The sequence below is a fragment of the Pteropus alecto genome, unplaced genomic scaffold (genome assembly GCF_000325575.1).
Source record: "Pteropus alecto unplaced genomic scaffold, ASM32557v1 scaffold63, whole genome shotgun sequence".
In the NCBI taxonomy this organism is placed as follows: Eukaryota; Metazoa; Chordata; class Mammalia; order Chiroptera; family Pteropodidae; genus Pteropus; species Pteropus alecto.
In genome coordinates, this window is record NW_006434897.1 from 7,078,329 (window position 1) to 7,094,371 (window position 16,043).

The window sequence follows — 16,043 nt, forward strand, 5'->3', positions numbered from 1 at the left end:
AAGCCTAGGAACATTAATACTTTATGCTGTTTGAAGTCTTTAAGTGCACCAAAGTCTTGTGTTGGTTCCATTAAGCCTCTTATCACTTCTGTCAACGGTCCTTTCTTTCAATATTCTTCATCTAACATTTTGAGTGTCCTATCGATTCCCTGATCTGACCTAGGTTGTTAAACATTATTTTAAACCCAATATCTTGAAGAAATAATTTATAAAAAGACATTTCTTTAGAAAAGTATGTGAGAAATAGTTTCTTTGTTAAATATTTTATCACAACAATGCTATTTCTACAGAAGGGGTGATTGCTAGATAAATTATGAATATGGGTTAGCAACCTCAACGACATGCTTTCCACATTTCTTCTGTGTCTCTGGTGGAGCCATCTACTCAGTCACACTGTTCCTTCCTGCCGAGTTAGGATGTGACCCTACAATCTTTATCAGCAAAGTGCTTCAGTCAATCTCTACCAAGAGATAGTCTGAAGTCTGCTATTTCTAAAACTGCATTCACTCCATAATATAAGTCAGGTCCAGTACTCACTGTCTTCAAAGAGAATGTTGGCGTCTGTCTTCATTGGTCACTATACGAAGTATAAGCAACCTTAGGCTTTCATTTTCTTGCACTCTATCCTCTTATAATGCATTATGCTTTCTGCATTTTACCCTAACTATTTCACTTACCTCTCAAACTGTTCTACACTCCTATCTGGATTTCTGTCTTTTTAACAAACACATCCCCTGAATCTTCAGCCTCATTTTTGTTTGTTCTACCTTTTTGCTTTAACTGAGATGTGGATCTTCTTTGAAAATATTTTTTCCACTGGAAGTATTGCAAGCGTTTGCTATGTATGTATTTTCACACTCATCATCATAAGACCAAGTACTAAAGATGTTTTCTCTTAGAACACAGAGTCTCTTCCAGACCCATCAGTTTATCCTTTTCATTAGATTGAACTAAATACAGCTCATTCCATGCAACTCAGTGGCCCCCATCCCCCACCATGAAGATCGCCATCCAACTTTCTACCACTTTCCCTTATTCACTTTAATTTAGCACTTTGAATATAGTCTTATCTTCTAGTGCAAACTCCAATATCTGAGGTGACTTTAGCACCTACATAGAAAACTCACCTTATACCAGGCATTTTAAAGATGCTACGTTGGTCAGGGGCAAAAATGTGGGCTGTGTAGACTGGCCACCTAAATGTTTTCTGAAGCAGATAGCTCCAATTCCAAGGCAAGTTACTAAACTGTTAATGCCTTAACTTTCTCATTTGTGAAATGGGATAATACAGTAACTCATTTTAAGATTATTGAGAGAAAAATACAGTGGATCAAATACTATCTGGGTTATAATAAGCCCTCAAGAAATACAAGCTATAATTACTATTATTATTAATTCCTTTCTCATCATTAACATCTCCAACACAATACACGCTCTTGTCTTCATCTTAAACCTTGTCATCACCCTGAATTGTTGAACTTATAAATATCACCAACTCAAGAATCACAATCTCTGATTAGAACCTCCTTCCTTCCGCTTACTTCTTCAAAGCTGACCCTGTGGCTTCATTTGCCTTTATGCAGACTTCCAGTTGCTTATCCCATTATTTCAGTCCGATTCCCAAGAGACAGACCTTTTCTTTAATTCTAATCCCACCTGGAGTGGATTCTTAGGAGCACCATTTCAAGAGCACTCCTGCCCATGCCCCAAATTACCTTAACTCTCTCTCTTTCTCCTAACACTTGCCTGAGCAAAAACAAATGGAACCAAATACCTACTCTAGCCAGGCCTGCTCTCAAGTAACTGAGGATTGCTGGGTATAGGTGGAAAATGAGCAGACTGGTTCAACCATTAACTAATAATCACTAACTTTCACTGGCCCTATAAATGACATATATATATAGAAGTCTTATCATAGAGGATCCCTTCAATACTACTAAAATTACCAGTATCCTTTATCTCTTTTCTGCTTCTATAAGAAAGGAGAAGCTCATGGTACCTCAAGACAATTTCTGTGGGTGCGATAGGACCACCCTTCATGCCTGTTTAGGGCCCTTATACCACCAACTATTCCTTTACTCTGATTTTGCAAATTCTTGCTCTCTCTGGAGTGTTTCCATCAGCACTTAAACATGTCATGTTTCTTTCTTGGACCTCACTACCTCCTTCAATTATAATCCTCTATCTCTCCTTTCACACACAGCCAAAATGCTTGAATAAGTTGTTTAAAATGTTAGAGATTTTATGTACATTCTCTTTTTTATTGTCTATGTACATTCTTTGACAGTGCCCCATAATTATATTAATCATTTTTTGAATTAAAGAGGTTCTAAAATTTTTAGAATATTCTTTTTGATTTTCTTGCTATTGGTCCCTCATTCATGGCTATGTTTGAAAACTGGTAACATTTTCCACTCCTCACATACTTGATCCCCCATTATCAGTCCACACTGTTGAATATTCCTTTCTTTGTGGAATAGTCTTTGCTTTGCACAGGTGATGCAATACTGTCCTGCTTTCCTCCCATCACTGTAATTAGTCCTTCCCAAATACCTTTACACTTCGCCTCTTCTATTGGGCCATTCATTATAGGAATCCCTGAAGGTTGTTCAAGGATAACCCATTCTTTACTCACAATATGTTCTCTCTTGAGGCCACCTCATCCATAACTGGGCCTTCAATTATGACTTCAATTATGACTATCCAGATGGTCTCAGATTTACCTGAGGGGAAGATTATACCTTTCTGCAAAATTTTCAAATTTTAAAAATTGAAAAGAGAGTTATTTCATAATATGTTATGATAAAATTTTAAAGGCTCAAAAACAGGATGCTGCTTTAATATAAACAGACTGCATTGTGATGGTAGCACTCTCCAAAATGATATACTGATAAGGAATGAATAAGGAGATATATCCTTTTGAAAATGAGCACAAAAAGCAGAGGACTCATGGAGGAGTTTTTATTCTAAAATAGATAAAAAGATTATAAATTTGGATGCTATTTATTGCATTCTAAAGTGATGGTATATGTACTATCTTAGTCATTTCACTTAACTTCTTAAACAATTTACCATTCCCTTTCCACTTTATTTTCACATAAAACACAAAAAGGAATCACCAAGAATACAGAAAAAAGTGATGGATATTTACTGAATGTGGTTTGGCTCCATGAAATGAAATGAGTGTTAGCAGGATGGGCAGAAGATATATCTCAATGTTTATTGAAGATCAGGTTTCAGGCAGACAAGTAAAAGTTGGATTACCTTTATTTACCACATAGTATATTCTACAGTGCACAGACATAGTGTATTCTATGAATTCAGCATTTTTTGTGTGGAAAAAAACCAACAATGTGATATTTAAAAATTATGTGAGTAATTATAATTTCCATTTGTGTATAGGACCATTTGTATTAGGACTCTTTTTCATGTTTGTAAAAAAGAGCCACTGTAATTTCTCACCTATAAAGAATATTCTTTCTTTTGCAATTACCATCTAATGGAAGATATGAATTGTGCTTGTTTTTCCTCACATCATAGCTTCTCTGCTGCTTTTATCTGAAAGGATCTGGCCATTTTTTATTCTTGTGCTCAAGCTACTTCTGGCCTGCAACCCAAACCTACAACAAATATCTTTTGAAAAACCTGTGGCTAACTTAACTGGCTCACCAAAAAGAAACCCCTGCTGTCTTCCTTTCTGTGTACACAACTAGCTCAACTCTGCTTTAATATTGATAGACTGCTATTCAATTCACACTCTTGCTGCTTAAAGATAAGTTCCATAAATGCTGCTATTTTTATAGCCCTACTGCACTGTTTGATCTTTCCAGTGTCACCTGAGTAGTCACTACTCTGAGAAACCTTCCTTGAACTTTTAGAATTGGTTAGGATTTCTCTCTCTCTCTCTCTCTCTCTCTCTCTCTCTCTCTCTCTCTCTCATTGACATATAACATTATATTAGTTTTAGGTGTACAACATAATGATTTGATATTTGTATACATTGTGAAATGATCACCATGATAAGTCTAGTTAATATCTATCACTTTACATGTTACAAAATGTTTTTTTTCTTGTGATGAGGACTTTTAAGATTTATTCTCTTAGCAATTTTCAAATATGCCATATAGTATTATTAACTATAGTCACTATGCTGTACATTTCCTTCTCTCTTTTATGCATGTACCCTTTCTCTCTCTTTCTCTACACACACACACCGTTCTGAACCCCACCAGGCCCCCTCTGATCTTTATGTCACCTTCTCCTCTGTGAGTCAAACCTCTCTCTGCCTCGCTGTTATAAGGATACATGTGATATATTTAAGGTCCGCCTGGACACTAGAGGATAATTTCCCCTGAATCACATTTGCAAAGAACGTTTTTCCAAATAAGGTAACATTTACAGATTCCAGGGATTTGGACCTGATATCACTGGGGATGGGGCATTTTTCAGCATATCACAGTATAAATAAAATGTATCAAAATTAAGCTGAAGAAAATTTATGCTACTTATATAAGCTGCAAAACTTCTTGCAAAGTATAAGGATCTAGCCCACTTATCAGCAAATTACGAGTACTCAAGCAATGTTTGTTATATACATTAAATAATATTTTAAAATATAATGTTTATTACATAATTACTTTTGTTAGTAAGTGTCTTACCACCGTCCTTTCTATATTTACACTTGTATTGTGCTTGACCCATATTAAGAGCTCAATAAATGTCAAATATATGTAACTTCAAAGATTGCATTAACAGGTTAAATAAAAACCTAGAGACAAAGTGAGTTTCAAAAATGTGCTCTCGAAAGTTATCATGAGCTATTCACTTTTGCCTAATAAAAGACAGATTTAAGGTGGAGTATAGCCAAAAATTCTCTTCTGAAGAAAATATATTTTATGCTTATTGTCCACTCTAGTTAAAATGTATTGATGGGTCCTATCAAGAAATTGCAGCAAGTTGTTTTAGATATCACACTCTGGAAGAAGTGAAAATTTTATTTTTCAAAATATAAAAGACATTTTTCAAAAATATTTTTCTTAATATAACCTGAGATGAGCTTTTTAAAGATTGTAAATACTTTGTATGCTAAATCTGAGTTATGAAGAATAAATAAAAACTATAAATATTTATTTTTATTATACAGATCTAGTATATTTTGACACACATAGGTAACATAAGAGTATATAGCAAGATCTTGCTGCCCACACTATAACTTTTATACAAGTCGAAGAGTTAAACTGCTAAATCAACACATAATAATTAAGACAGGAGAGATGAAAGCCTTTGCCTACCTAAGGAAAGAGCGACAACTGACCATAGTTCAATTGGTTTCAATAAACTATTTAAAGCAGAATGTTTGCCATGAGAAATGAGAATGGCCAACAACTAAATCAGGAAAATTATCCTTGAAAATGATTCTCTGGCATTTTCCTTGAAAGAGGGGTCCTGATACACTCTATCTGTCCTTGAGGCAGGCAAAAGTTATGGTAGAATAGATGTACCCAGACACTACAGCTTGATGTCACTAGACATTAGTATTATATAAAAAATACCCACATTTCAAATTCTATGCTTACGAAGCCATAGTCTGAAAATCATCACTTCTCATAAATTCTTCTTCAAGGAGATAATGCACTGGGATGCTAATATATTTTCTTTGTTCTTTTGCAGAATTTCTTTGTAAGTTAATATATTGTGAATATGATTCACACATTAATTTTCACTTATTATTATTACCTTTAATTGTTTTTTATAATGAATATTCCTCCAGAAGTAAGCTAAATTCTAAAACACTAAAACAATAATTTCTTGCTATAAAAGAACAAAGGCAAGGCCCTGGATTGTGCTGAATTCATACAGATAACAACAACAATGTGTGAGAAGTTCTAAGGAAATGAATACAAACTTATAGGATCTTGATAATACATAAATTCAAGTTTCTGATACACGTAAAGGGTATACTTATAATTCCTTAATAAATGGTACATGAAAAAACATATCTGTTCTTGGGTAAATGTTTTACATTATACAAATAGATATATTAAATAAGCTTTTATAAGTAAAAACTAATTTATTTTAAAATGTCTGCCTCTATGCATATGATTAAATGAAAATCAGTTAAAAAAGATAACCTCATGCACTGTTGGTGAGATTGCCAATTGATACAGTCACTATGGAAAACACGATGGAGATTCCTCAAAAAACTACGAATTGGTCTACCATATGATCCAGCCATTCCTCTACTACGGATTTACCCCAAAGACCTGAAAACTCATATCCGAAAAGATATTTACACACCGATGTTCATAGCAGCATTATTCACGGTGGCCAAGACCTGGAAGCAACCGAAGTGTCCTACGATAGATGACTGGCTAAAGAAGCTGTGATACATATATACAATGGAATATTACTCAGCCATAAAAAGAGATGAAATACTGCCATTTGTGACAACACGGATGGACTTTGGGATAATCATGCTAAGCAAAACGAGCTAGACAGAAAAAGTGAGAAAGCACATGATATCACTATTATGTGGGATACTAGTGGTTACCAGAGGGTAAGGGGGAAGGGGAAAGGTAGATGGAGTAAAAGGGATCAAATATGTAGTGATAGAAAGAAATCTAACTATGGGTGGTGAACTCATAATGCAATATATATATATATGGCTTACTGTTGAATTGTACACCTGAAACTTATTAACCAATGTTACCATAATAAAAATAAAAATAAAAGATATAGCAATTTTAAAACATAGGTGCATATTTTTTGATATGCTCAATGTTTCTCTCATTGAGAAGTGGGATCCATGCTCTTTTCCTATGAAGCTGAGTGACACAGTGACCAATAGAGTGAAACAGAAATTACACTATGTAATTTCCAAGGTGAGGTCAGAGAAAGCCTTGAAGCTTCCACCTTGGTATCTTGGAGTGCTTGCTCTCTAGAAGTTCTCTTTAAGGACACTTCCTTGCAGAACCGAGCCACCACGCTGTGAGCTACAAAAAAGGCCATGTGCACATGCTCTCATTAACAGATCCATCTATCTCAGATTTAAATTGCCCCATCCCAGATGCCAGCTATGTGATTGAAGAAACCCGTGGATAATTCTAGACTCTAGCTTCCTAATCAATCCCAGATGTTGAGTCTTCCTAACTGAGGCCTCAGATGCAAGAGAGTAGAAAGAAGTCATATTTACAATGTCCTGTATGATTTTTTTTTTTTTAATTTCAAAAACCCATGAGCATAATAAATAGTTGTTTTCAACATTAAGTTCTCCAGAGAAACAGAACCAATAAGGATTCTCCAGAGAAACAGAACCAGTAAGATGTAGATATAGGACAAGATTTATTAGAATGAATTGGGTCATGTAATTATGGAGGCTGTGAGCCAGTTCTGTAATTCAGTCAGAGTTTGAAGAGAATCAGGGAAGCCATTGGTGTAGATTTCAGTCTAAGTGTGGCCAGAGAACCACACGTAGAGAGCAGGTAAAAATCAATGTCTCAGCTCGAGCAATCTGGTGAGAAGGGTTGAATTCTTTCTTCCTTCTACATTTTGTTCTCTTCAGGCCCTCAACAGATTGGATGGTGCTCATGCAAACTGGGAGGACAAATTGCTTTACTAAGTTCACCAATTCAAATGCTAATTTTACTCAGAAACACCCTCACAGACTCAACAGAAATAATGTGTAACCAAATATCTGAGCACTCCATAATCCAATCAAGTTGACGCAAAATTAACCAACACATAAATTAAGGATTGTATCTAATGCAGTTACATATAACCAAAATAGATAATAATAGCAACAATAATAGCAAACATTTCTCTTGTGCTTACTATGTATTAGAGATTGTTCTAATTGTGTTGGTTAAAGTATTTTATTTAATCCTCACAATATACCTATGAAGTACATACAATTCTCATGCTCAATTTAAAGATGAAAATACTAAAGCACAGGGAAATTAAATAATTTGGCCAAGGTTACTAAAATAATACACTGATAATTTTTTCTTTTCAGTTTTCGTTGTTCAAAACAGACAGTGAATGTTTCACAATCTTATCTTTTAAGTAAGTTTTACACTATTGGTTGAGAGAACTCTAGATGTAATATTTTTGCACTCAAAAGCAAATCATAATACCATATACTGTTATTTGTTTTCACATTATCAAGTTTGCTTAAAGGCTTTTGTCTCCTTTAAGGAGATGATAGTACATCACTGTTACATTGCTTAAATTGTCAAAGTAATAGTTTGTATTTTTAACCTTTACTTTTTGTTTATCAGAATAAGAGCTCTTTTGATATGTTAATATCATCCAATAACGCTAGTTAAGTAACTAATCATTTGACTTCATATTCCAAAAAATGTGGCTGACTAGGTAAATTACAGACTTTCTAAACATTAACATTTGAGAAAACTGTATACCACAATTTTACACATTTAAACCAGAGATTGGAGTGAGAAAAATAATGTCACCAAGTGCAGGAAATGCAGAAGGAATTGAAAGCAAAAGCAAGGGCTCCTTATTCAACTTTGGCAACAATTAATTAGGGTGGATGGGCGGAGGTGGCTACCACATTAAACATTGTCTTGGTCATGTGGGTTCAGGAGGTAAGGTCTTAACCTATGGAATTCAGTTATGTGGAATTGAAAAACCCAAACACAATATGGAGAAATTTAAAAATCTAATTAAGCTACTAAATGTATAAACTGAGAAAAGATTATCTGTTCAATGATACAAATAACTGAAAAAGGAAACTTATCTGTCTCATAGCATCTAGGTGAAGAAAAAAAAAAAGACTTAGAATTCATAACTGTGCTGGGTACCTTACAAACTTTTTGTTTGATGTGGTCAGTAGTTCAGTAACCTCTCAACTAGAAAAGACCATAAAAATTGGCCCTGCACTAATGACAGCCCTGAAGTGCTTGGTAAAATGAAACACTATATGGCTCAGGTCACAGGATAACTATTGATAAAGCTCACTGAAGAAGAGCTTTGTAGTGGAAGTTAATGAAGGAAACCAACACGAGGAGTGAGAATCAGAGGGATTAGTAATCCTCAAACATTTGCATAATAAAAAAAAATCTGTTAAAGAGCACAAAAAATTTTTTTTTAATTAAAGGCATATAAAAATGAATATCACTATCAGATAAAATAAGAAAATACGAAAAACACATCAGATGTTTTAAAAAACTTTTACCAAACTCTTAGAAGCAAAGACTACAATCATTGAAACAAAATATACACAAAAATACACTAGTTAAATTATGAAGAAAATAAATTGCAAGATGAAACTGAAGAAATTATCTGAAATGTAGTTATAGAGTTCAAAATTATGACAGAGAAATTAAGAAACATGGTGAATAAAATGAAAAGCTTTAAAAATAGGAATCCCTACAGGAATTCCAAAAAGAAACGCCATTGAAAATTGGTAATATTTGAAGAAATATTGGCTGAACAATTTTTGGAATTATTGAGTGACATGGATCTTTGTGTCTCTCTATAGTTGAGTAGTTAGGAATGAGGAGAGACGTATTCAGAAAAGATATACACTCATAGTCATGTAGAGAAGAAAGATGACCTAAAATTCTTTGGTTTTCTATATTGATATAAAAAATAGTAGTAAAAGACATAAGAAACTATTCACGATGGTCCTAAGGTAGATAACGGTGGAAGTATAAGTCATAGTGTACTGTCTTGTGCAGGAATACCTCCAGGGCTCCTGCTGCACTCCCACTGATAGAAGCAGGACAGCTGGATGGAGGTTGGTTACACTCAGCTTCAGACTTCTACGATGAAGGGATGATGGAGGGATGGAGGCCAGCAAACGGTGCTCTTACCACGATCAGATGCCATTCAGAACTCCTCGTTAATCTCTGGTGATGGAAGCAGCTAGCAAAATCTATATAAATTTATAATAATTAAGAAAGTGTGGAACTGGCATAAAGTTGGAAAATACAAAAATGAACAAAAATATCTCAAAAAGATACCAATGTAGACATGTGATTATATATGATAGAGAAAACAGTACAAATCAGTGAGGAAAGACTGGCTAGACTAAATATGAATAAAAAGAAAAATAATTAAGATCTCTATGTTACATGGTATGCCAAAATAAACTTCATATGAAATAAAGACATGGATGTGAAAAAATGTTTTAAAAGAAAGCATAAGAGAATAATGGACTTCATAAGCTTTTACTCATTATCTAAAAAACATAAATCCATTATGGATCAAAAAGAAAAATAGACTCTTAGAAAATTATAAAATCAACTTATGTTGCTTCACTAGATTTAAGCAAAATAGCAAAGTATATTTGTGCTTAAGTACTCATAATTAAATTATTTTTCAAACCAACACAAACAACAAAAAAAAGATAGAAAGAAAATATCTTTATTACATTAGTGTAGAAAAATAATTTTTAGACAGAGTAGAAATAAAACAAATTAATAAGAAAAAAAAAGGTGAAGCAATGGAAAAATGACAAAGGATATGAATAGACTTATTCTTACCAGAAATGGGGGGAAATAAAATTTAGAACATTTATATACCATTTCATAGTCATGCTGATCTAAATTAATGTCTGATAACATTCAGTATTTTGGTAAAAGTATGAGAAAATGGGACCTTTTATAACTTTTCTGATGAATGTTAAATTTCTACAAACAACTTTGAAATTGATTTGACAATATGAAGAAAAGTTGATTATGCATATATCATTTAACCCAGTAAAAATAAACTTTTGTGTATCTTCCTGTGAACAAAGAGGCAAAACGAATTCTAATTACTAGAGTCAATTTTAAATAGAAAACTATGAAAATTACTTAATTCTCTCTTGGTACAAAAAAATAGATAAAATGATTTATTCATATAATGTAAAACTACGAAGTAGTGCAAATAAATGAATGATACATATATCATTATGAAGATTTTTATAATTATAAGATCAAATGAGTAAAAATGCATAAAGTAAGAAACTATATAATGTTTCAAAATATAAATTTAAAATATTAACTTTATAATGACATAAATATATGTTCTAATATATTATTATAAATGGAATATGTTAACTTGGGGTTTTCTTACCTGTGAGATAGGAAAAGGTGTGAGAAATGGCAGGGGAGTTTTATTTATATCTGCATCATTTTAGTTCTATTTTTAATTAGATTTTTAGAAAAATATATGGTATTTATTTAATCTTGATATAGGGTACATATGTGCCTATTTTCTTATTGTTCATTTCTATATATGATATTCTTCACTATTTTAAATAAAATAACTTTTTAGGTTAGGATAAAAATTGTGATTCGAGAATAGTTTCCAATTGTGACTGTAATACAGTATAAATTACATAAGACATATATTAACATTATATTAGTAATTTTCCTGGACAAGGATCAGTAATGTTTCAATTTAAGACTACATAGGATATTACTGGACTCTTTAAATAGCTAAATGCTATGGAGGTGATACATGACAATTTCTACTTTGTATAGAGAAACATGCACACAAACATAACATGCTTTAGCACAGTTGCACACCATTTAACGACGGAGATACATTCTGAGGAATGCATCCTTAGGCAATTTTGTCCTTGTGCAAACATCATACAGGGCACTTACACAAACTTAGATGCTATAGCTTACTACACACCTAGGCTGTGTGGTATAGCCTATTGCTCCTAGGCTACAAGCCTGAACAGATGTTAGTGTTCAAAACAACATGAGATTAAATCAAGCACAAGAGAAAGTGATGCATTCAAGAGACACTATAAACACAAGATGTATGAAGCTGCTGCTGGGGTAACATGGCATACTGTTTTACAGCAAACTTGTTTTTATAAGTAGAAAGAGTATGCTCTAAAATAACAATAAAAAGCATAGTATAGTAAATATATAAACGAGTAAATTACCATCTGCTTATTACCATTATCAAGTATTACAATCAAGTAGTGACTAAAGTTCCCCTCTTCTCTAACATCAGAGCCATTGAGAGTAAACACTTCCACTATCTGAAGCTGCATTTGGATTCTGCTTTTCTTTTATGTGGTCAGAATCCAGTGCTGCCTCGTGATGCCACACATTTCACCTGTAGATATACTGACCATGCTCCAAAAGCAGTTCAGTTTCCCCCTTCCTCTAAGGCTTCATATCCTCTCTTATGGGGCACAGCTAGGCATGGTGTTTTTTCTTATCTTTTGCCTATGTTAGGTTAATCAGCGCCTGCTGAAAGGACAGGCAGTATTCTCTCTTTTCTCACTGCCAGGCTTAACTTGCTGGTGCCAAGATTTAGAGTCAAGGAGGAAGTATAAGACTGCACTGGAGTTCAAGTCAATTTCACACAATCTAGGTTAGCTTATGCCAACGAATCTTGTGTTGCTGTTGATCTGGGTGGACTCAAATAATCACAGAGTATACTTTGATTCCCATTTAGCTATGTCCCCTTAGGGACCCCTCGGGGCATGAGAGATGAAGGACAGGGATATATCTTCTATCCACGGTAGGGAAATATTTTAGCACCATTAAAATACTGGCAATTTTTTTCTGCAGATCCCATATGAGTAAACTGGTCTTATGCAGCAAAATGTTAGTACTACAGATTTTAATCTAGGCACCAAAAAGCTTCAAATGGAAACTCCCTAGAGAAAAAACATCTCGAGAAAATTTACAACAGTGAGTTATGTTTAATAAATGGCAAACCAGTATTCTTATTTGCTTAAATTTTTTAGTCTACAGTTTTTCTTTTTCCTCCAGGAAACCCAACTAACTGGAGCAGGAATTTTCAAATGGAAATATTTATTGTTTGTATGGTTATGCTTTTTTTTTTTTTTAATTTAGACTAATGTGATCTGCTAATTAAATTCCTTTGGAAAACAAGGCTTCTGTTATTAGGAGATACATTTACACAAAAGGTTTTACCATCTCTACCACTTATTAAGAAGTTTTTCAAAATTCATCGGCAACACTGGGAAGTATTAGTCTTTCTGTATATGCACATTCTTTAAAGAAAATGTAAAATGGTAAACAGGTTTGCATTTGTTTCTTTGTTTCCCATGTGGCAGGTAGCAAATCCAAAACTACTGAATACTTAAAGAGACATTTATATATATATACTTGTGTAAATATTTTCTGTCTGATCCTGGAACTGGAAAAGGGATTACACATTAACCATGACAGGACGGTGGGCCAGATTGTGGGGTCTGCCCCAAGGTCGGTCACCCACTGGACACAGGCATGGCAGCAGGTGCCAGAAGGCCTAACCATGTGAATAAAACATGGTAGAGGAGGGATAGGTCATAGACAGTAATATAATTCCATACAGAATTTGGCATTGGAGAGTTGCAACTTGGGACACAGCATTTTTCTAATAGGCAGGTAGAGAATAGTGATAAGGAATCCAGAGATAAATGATATTTTGAAGATCAGATCAGTAATCAGAAAGTTTTCAGAGGTAAGAAGAAAGGGAACTCATCCATATAGGGTGTGTCAGGCACCAGAATGGGAATTATATATATTGATCCATTTAATGCTCAAGAATTTGAAACAGTTTTTAATTTATGAAGAAAGGAAACTGTGGAGCAGACAGGTTAATTATAGCTGGCACCTGGTATTCAAATCTGGTCTGACTCCAATTCCTTAACCCACGGAAAATAAAAGCCATGTTAGATTTAATTAGCATATGAATCAATATATCACCCCTTGGGCTGGGCAATTTGGGATGAATAAATATGAATTGTTTCAAATAACATGGTTATTCCGGGGTCTCGTTGTTATTCTGGCCTTATCAATTTATATTTTTGTAACTACAGAGGTGACATTGAACATTTACCACAAGGTCATTGAGGGAAACGAGGCGTTACAAGGTGTCTCAGCAGCGTCTGAAGCCCACTCAGCGCTTTTTGATATTCAGGAAAACTCTGTCCCGATGCGATTAAGGCCCCAGCTAAAGTTGTTAATTCGTGTTACTTAGGAAAGTACCAAAGTTTTTTGGTATGGTAGAGACTGCTATAATTTAACTAAAACTCCTACCATATTGCAACGTCCCATATATGTGGAAAACCACACATATAGTATGTAGAATTTTCCAAATTCATCTCAGCATTGAACCATACGATTGTGCTCCATCAGCCTGAGAAATTAGTTTTCCCAGGGGGATATTTGGGTCAGCAATGCTCTTTTAGGAGTATAGGGAGTGAAGCGGAGCTTGCTGGAAGGAGGTTTGTCTGTCTGGGGCAGAATCTGGCAAAGAGAATGAAAGTTCTGGAATAATTGGGATCCTGGTTAATGAGCCAAAAACGTAGTCACTAAAGAAAGAAACAAAGTTGAGTTTTTGAACAGAGATAAACAGGTCTGAGTAGACAAGCAGCAAGGGAATCTTAATGTTGAGCTCCAGAGTGTTATGTAGAGTTGTTTAAATCTCTTCTAACTAAAATTGGAGGTGTTCAGTATTCTGGGAAGATGATGAGTAAACAAGTGCGTGTGCAAATGTGTACAAGAGGTACGAATAAATCCAGCACTGAGAAGAATAGAGAATATCAAAACTGGCTAGGATTGAAGAAAATATCCCTTTGATTTCTAAATCCATATTCTAGATTAAAATAATACAGGATAGTTACATTGCATAAAAATAATATTGATAAATCGAGCTGATAAATTGATTTCTTTAAAAGTGTGAAGCACTTCTGCTATGCAGGCAAAAACAATCTTGTGAGGAAAATATACACCAATAAATAAAACAATCAATCTGCTAAATGTGTGTGTTCCTTTGGATACCGAAATTTGAAAACGTTTGGTAATTTTCTGTGAAGAAGTATACACAAATCCAGTCTCTAGATAATCCTCAAACAGACCAAAGAAAAATAGATCATGTGGAATAAAATAAGAATCCTCCAGGTAGAGTCTAGGCTTTCATTTCACTTTTTAAATTCCTAATCCAAGTAACTATGATATTATTCCTATCTGGTATAAAAATTGCAAGGTTATTCTCCTCACTCAAACATTCACTAAAGTAATAAATCAGTGACTAATTGTACTTTACATTCTCCACGTTAAGTGTGGTTTGTGATGATTTACATTATTTAGAACTATAAAAGTGAGATTAGACCACTGCCATCAATGATTACAGCAAAGGGCATAGAAGGAAATTATAGTATTTTATTGAAAAGGGTAGCTTCTGCTTGGAGGCACTACTACCGCTTTATGGCTCTCCTGGTGTTCCTAATGTTTTACCCTTTAGGGTCAGAGCAATTACTGAAATTCTCTGTGGAACTAATATTTTGCCATGTTTTATCATCTCAATATAGATGCATTTAAAATAGTACAATGTCATCATCATTGCCACGATGGAAGATAAGCCTTCAGGTAAAACTTAGCATTATTCCACAAGATAAATTTTTTATAACATTTTCAGTTTGAAATTTGTCATGCGTACTTTGCAATGTCACCATGGTTTCTGAAAGGCAGCACCTTCTTAAACATTAGAAAATAATGGCTCGATTCCTTTCCCACTAAGAGATATGTTTCAAGCTAATTTGATTAAATTGATAAAAATATGATTATCCTCAAATAAGATGATATTCTTTTCATGTCTTATATATCTGCTACCAAGGTATATGAAGTGATTCTTATTATATACCTCTAACCTTTATATTGCCTTAGATAAAGGCATATATCACAAACTTTATTTCTAGAGTTTGCATTCTATAACTTGCTACCGAACGGGGAAAAAAAGATAATGAAGAGGAGCAGTTATAAGAAATGTTCAAATTATATGGAGTTTCCTAGAATTCATATGTGTAATCTTTAATTGATGGAAATCACAAGACATTGAGGAATATTATCTTGGCTTGAAGGGCAAAAGATAATCTTGTGACCCTATATTAAATAATAAAAGCAACAGACCCAAAAGTGCTATGGGGTTAAAGATAATACTTTGTAAGCCTCAACTCTCTCCACCCAAGGTACCTATCATGGAGATGGTTGCCTGAAGGACAGATGAAAAATCTCACTTTAAGGGGAAACAGTTCAAGATTCCTTTTTCTTTTTCTTTTT